Here is a 6,017-nt window from a genome sequence, read left to right as displayed (position 1 = left end):
AGTGTTACATGGCTTGCCAAAAATGTTGATTTAAAAGCAATGCTGAGGTTTATGCGAAAACCACGATTGAGGCACACTGCAGAGATCGTTTCGACAATTTCTGAGCCTACAGCTGATGTTAACGATAGCCGGAAGTTATCTAAAACGAAGTGACGGCGCAGGCAGTCAATATCATTCAACTCACGCCCGAGCGACGGCTTTCAAAGGATAACGTAACCCGATCTCTAAGGCCATGCTTTTGCTGGCTGCAGACCACGGAAGCAATCCAAAAAAAGAAAATACGTCATAGAATTTATTTCTACGATAAACTATAGCGTAAAATGTGGACTGTTCGGTGGATTGTTTTGCCTCGCAACATATATACGTAGCTGGGCGTAACACGGCACAATACATGAGTTTACTGGTGAATATTGTTGGCATCACAGAGGCCACAACAACCTCACAAGTATGCAGGTGGCGCTGTTGTTTTTCCTCAGTCTTCAAGATGGCGGTTGGTCTGTGCGAGCTGCAACCGCGCTGCTTACGATATATTTTCTCTATCGTGTGTTTTTGTGTTTGCTGTAATGAAACGGGACGTAGTTAGCGTGCACAAAAGTGCCAGAAGATACCTCGTGTCTCGCTGCGAACTCGCCGTATGCGTGGCGCGCCAGGCAAATATGGACCAACGATTTTTATGTCGTGGCCTTTGTCTGGTTGTCGTGGAAAGTTGGGTGGACGTCGAAAAAAAATAATGCGTATTGTTAGCGTGCCTCAGCTCGGCCACTACGCAGCGACATCTATGATGGGAGTAATGTCGTCGACGCAGCACCGGCAACTTGGAGAGCGTCGTACCATTGAAAAGGTAAGCAGTCGTGCTTGCTAAGTACACGTGTGTTGTGCGTGCTCCTCGCGTGTGCATAGCGTACCTTGCGAACGTAGGAAATTGAACTTCTGCGACAACAGTGAAACCTGTGCTTGTGCATGCTGCGCGCTGTTTGTCAGAATTTAGTTACGCAAATTTATTGCTTTGATGCGAAATTGAATATCCTGATAAGCGTTTTCTTCCGATGAGAAAAATTACGTTCGAAAATAATCGTGTTCACCTGTACGTGCGCTTCCGCTTTTCTGCTGAAGTTGCATAATAACGACTGAAATGTCTCTTCACCGATTATTACGGCAATTACGTTTTTTCGCTTATAAACTCTTCGACGTTGTAAATAATCTATGCTTACCAGGTTTTCGGTTTACGAGCAGTTTGAGGAGAAAACGAGAATGTAAGAAGTCACAGTTTGCTACTAGTACAGCTTTCTTTTCAAAACAAGGGGTGTTGCCATAACTATGACGTAACTAAACATGGCAGGGGAAAGTTGTTTAAACTAAGTCATGAAAGCAAACTCTAGTATGTAAACAAACATTTCTTGTATGTGCTGCTGCGTGCGTGTTCAAAATTTTACTTTGATGAAGGGGTCCCTATTATCATGACATTCTTCAGTGACTCGACCTTGTGCTCCGTTGCCACCCTGCACTTGTCCAGACATGTTTTTATGTGCACCTTACATGTGTTCACAATATGACAGTTTTATTGTGCCAATCAATGCTATAAGTTAACACACTACTCATTTTGCAGTGGTGAGACCGTGACCCTATAGCAGTGTCAACATAATGGCAGGGAAATGCAGGGATCCCGCAGCCATGGCTACAGCAGGACAGGGTGTAATCTGGATGTCATGTCAGGTATGTATGAAGTGTACGTGTACCAGAAACTACGATCTCAGTATGATTTGTGTATAAGCTTATCGACATATTACTCAACTCGGCTTACTAAATAGGCTAAATAGTTATGCAATGTTATTCAACTTGCTGCTTATTTGTGTTCATAACATTATGCACACATTATTGTGTTCTATATAAAACTAAACCTAACATGTCCTGATGTTTAGCATGTTTTTCTCGCTTCAATCACTTGGCTGCAAGTTCACTTATTTTTGCTTTGCACACAGTATATTACTCTCCTTATTTTGGTTTTATTGTTTTGAAACTGTTCTTTATGCTGTAGCTTTTATTTCTGTATTTTTTCTCTGTTTATGCTACACATATGTGCAGTTTTTGTGCATGTTAGAATTCGAACTGTAGTGTGCCAAATATGTCACAGGTCTAAGTGTGCAGCGTGCTTACCTTTGCTTACCATTGTTACTTTAGCATTGCTATTTACAATAATTTCTGTCTTGTCCTCAGATTAACTGGCAAATACACATATGATGAGCTTAAATTTCTTGAAATGAAATGTGAAGGTGTAGCCTTGCGACAGCTGAAGTATGGCAGCAATGTCGAAGCTAACTTGCGCCAACTATTACGACAGTATGCCAACAGATACCCATCCCTGTATTTGTGCATTTTCTGAGAACCAGCCGTATCCACTAGGTGAAATTTGTAGCGTCCTTTTGAGTTTGCCGGTCAGTTCATGTAACTTTTCAGGACAAAATTTACACTGTGGGAGAAGGCAGACCATTACTAATGGGGCTGGCGCACACGTCTTTTTATTTATGCAGTGTGCCTCACCGATTTCATGTGTCAATTTTCCACTGTAGGTGAAAAATAGGTGACGATCGTGTAATCTGGCCAGAAGTCCTATTGCTGGAATGCACGGCCAAGACGGATGAGCATACTGGCCTTTTGAGTCAAATATGGTTAATATCTTAAGTACATACTTAGGCATTGGCCAGTCTGTACTCTGTGCATTTGGCCACATGTGAAAGGAGTACAATACACTGCCTCGGACAAACACTGGACAAATTTAGTGGTACCTTTAACCAAGGAAGCCTCGCTTGCTTGCCTGCTCGCCTTTCACAGTTCACTTACGGACTGTCGTGCATATCCTGTCTACATTATTTCTTTCTGGTTATATATGTGCATAGCAATCCACAAGCGAATTGAGAAAGACATCCAGGCAAGGGAGGCTTGCTTAGTTAAAGATACCACAAAACTTGTCTTGCATCCATCAGGGGTTGTGTGGTCTATTCCTTTGATCATGTGTATATTTGGTCAGATTTACATGGGGCAGACTGGCCGGTGCCTCAACATGTGCCTGGGAGAGCACCAACATAGGTGTGACGTAGTGGACATAGGCTGACATAGGCATGACATAGTGGACTTGAAATGCATGAGAACTATGCCGGTAGCTCATGCAAATATTCTATAACGGCTGGCACTTAAATTTCTCAGGGTTGCATTGGGTTGCCCGTACACCGGCACTCCTATGCTTGTTTCCACGCCAAGTGATCAGATAGAAGATTTTCCAATTGCTGTTAGCAATCCACAGACACTGCTGCTCTTTGTCGAGTGGAAACCAATACAGCCAAAGTAGTTCACAACACGGATGATTAATTTTTGGAACAAAGTGCAGCTGTCTGCAATAGCCAGTAAATGTATCTTGACTTATAGCTATTGTGGCACTGACGATGTGGAATGTCCTGTGTTTGTGCTTTTGCTGTTTTCATTGCCATAATTAATTCTCTCTGTTTTTGTTGGAGTTTGTTCTGTTGGTTCTGGAAGGCAACTTGGAAGCTCTGTTTATGTTGGTACTACTAACAGCATCTTGTACCCTTTGACATCTGTTTTGGCTAGCACAAATGAGTCGACTTAAATTCACAAAGCTCTCTATGTGCAAGCCTTCATAACAGCACTTCTTGACTGGCCAGCACCCTGGTTTCTGCATTCTGTTTCATGGGTGGACCGATCCCCCTGGTTGACCAATCACCACTTTTACAAATTCTTGCTTACGAACGCTTTCTGAATCTGCTCTCGGGTTCCTTGTGCACCGCCTTACTGTTTCAAACATTGAAGTGTTATGTTATTACAAAAATTAGCAGCATCAGAAATGTTTGTATTCTTGTTGTGTGGCCTCGTTCCCAGCTCCTCGGCCATCAAAATTGCTCGTCTCCTGAAGCGACCGTCATACTGAATGTGCTGCGTTGCCATAATGCCGCGAATGAACTGAGTCGAACCACAAAAGGTTATAGGGTATTACAGCACCGTAACCAGTCACAAGCACAGTGAAAACAGCGCCGATTCCAACCAAAAACAAGTTAGCACTTCGGTCGACCTGTCCATGGATTGGACGAGCCGTAAGGTTACAGGTTGCCAACGTAACGCAAGAAATCGTGGGATTTAGTAGATTTGTTTTAAATGGTCAATTTTGATGTTATTCGAATGAACACAAGGGTCATGGTTCAAGCAACGAAAATTGTGAAAAAAGTACACTTGTGTTACAATCGAACAAATACCACTATTTTTGAATAATTTAATCTACCTTCCTTGCAAGCAGTGCAGGTTCGTGCCATGGGATTATTCAGGCAGTCTGTACCTGTTTTTTGGGCAAGACATCGTCACTGCCTATATTCTTAGTTTTTTTTTTATTATACGATGCCCCGATTATAGAGCGGTTTTGTGTGGTCCCCTCAAAGCCTTATAATCGGGGTTCCACTGTAATTGCAATGTAAATTGTCTTTCAGTGCCTGTGTTCATGTATGAGGTCTTGCAATCGGGCTGTAGGGTGTTCATGCATAATTTGTGAAAACTTTTCGTTTCAGACCTGAAGCCTACAGCTTCAGATTGTGCGCTTGACTGTCAAGCCTTGTGAAGGAGAGGATGGAGGCTTTTATTTCCCCTTACGTAAGATTATATGTAACTTGCATGCTGATAATAGACCTGTTGCATGGACCACTCATCTACAGCGTGCCTCATAATCATGTGTTGGCTTTGACACTTACAACCCTATCATTTATTTTTGCAGCACCCGGATGCGTCACATCATATGCCTACGGTGAAATACGAGGGAACTAGCCTGCTGCAAGCAAGAGCCCTCCATGTACAGCTCGAATCGATCAAGATTGACGAAGATGACCTTGTCTCTGGCCTTGCCATGCAGATTGCCCTTTACTGGATATTCGACATTGTTTTTGCACCAAAGGCACAAAGAACATTTGACCATATGCCACATGGTCGGTGTTAACAGTGGTGTGTGGCCAACTCCACTTGTGCGCGTGTCACACACGTTGCTACTGTAAAAAAAATAAAGTGTTCTATTGTTTATATTTTCTCCATATTTTATGTTACAAGCACCCAAGCAGCTCTTGTTCTGTGTCTGAAAAACATGTTCGAGATAAAGAAAAAAAATCCCAGCCCAAGCAGCTCTGATCATGTCTTGGGCCTCTGAAAAGCATGTTCGAGACAAAAAATTAACCCTATAAGGAGTAACACCAATACGGAGTACTAAACAGTTCATCCCCTGGGGAGTAACTGGAAGGATGAGCAGTTGGTCCTCGGAGAGTAACTGCAAGGACCAACATTTAGTCCTCGGGGAGCAGCTGGTGGGACTAACATTTAATCTCTGGGGAGCAACTGGGGAGACTAACATTTCATCCTCCAGGGAGTAACTGGAGGGACCAAAAGTTAGTCTCCAAGGGAGTAACTGCTAGGGGACTAACAGTTCATCCCCTTGCCGTTGGTCCCTAAAGGGAGTAATGGTTGTGGCAACGCAGTTAGTCCCTCAAAGGACTAACCCCTATACCCCCGTTAGTCTCTTTTGGCTTAGAGTGTATAGTGTTAAAGTCCGAAGGCGTTACATTAAAAAAAGCAGGCAGTTTTTTTTTCTTTTCTTAAGCAATAAAGCTTCAAACGTGGCCGCTGCAAAAAGAAACGTAGGTTGGAGGTATAAAAATATGTCCTTTAAGCAACGGGAGTAATAAAATAAGTCCTAATAAACAAACTCAAACGAGATCGCATACGGCGACAAGGTAAACCAAGCGATGATTTTAAAGAAGATGCACTGACTACACGTGAGTAATTGTATGTAACAAAACACGGACGACAAGCTTTTGGACACTTTCGAGAGCTTGCGATAAGGTATAGCAGTTGCTGGATTCCAGACAGAACTGGTGTACTCGAACATTGACCTCACCATGGATTTAAAAAATAAAAGCTTCCCATGAAGAAAATTTCAGAGCAAGAAACAAAACATGCGGTTGGCATTGGTAAAT

The 6,017-nt window shown here is 42.8% G+C and overlaps 1 long non-coding RNA gene across 2 annotated transcripts; it reads left to right on the top strand.

The window, feature by feature from the left end:
* Nucleotides 1-391: 391 nt before the first annotated feature.
* Nucleotides 392-5,078, top strand: LOC119461669 (uncharacterized). Of its 2 annotated transcripts, XR_007468215.1 has the most exons (4): nucleotides 392-841; nucleotides 1,607-1,713; nucleotides 4,569-4,650; nucleotides 4,772-5,078. It is a non-coding gene; the product is annotated as an uncharacterized LOC119461669 (long non-coding RNA). The 2 variants fall into 2 exon arrangements; XR_005194029.2 differs by lacking the exon at nucleotides 392-841 and having other exon boundaries at nucleotides 1,196-1,713.
* The last annotated feature ends 939 nt before the right edge of the window (nucleotides 5,079-6,017 follow it).

Source organism: Dermacentor silvarum, chromosome 8, assembly GCF_013339745.2.
Source record: "Dermacentor silvarum isolate Dsil-2018 chromosome 8, BIME_Dsil_1.4, whole genome shotgun sequence".
Lineage (NCBI taxonomy): Eukaryota > Metazoa > Arthropoda > Arachnida > Ixodida > Ixodidae > Dermacentor > Dermacentor silvarum.
This window is presented reverse-complemented; position numbering and strand designations above follow the sequence as displayed.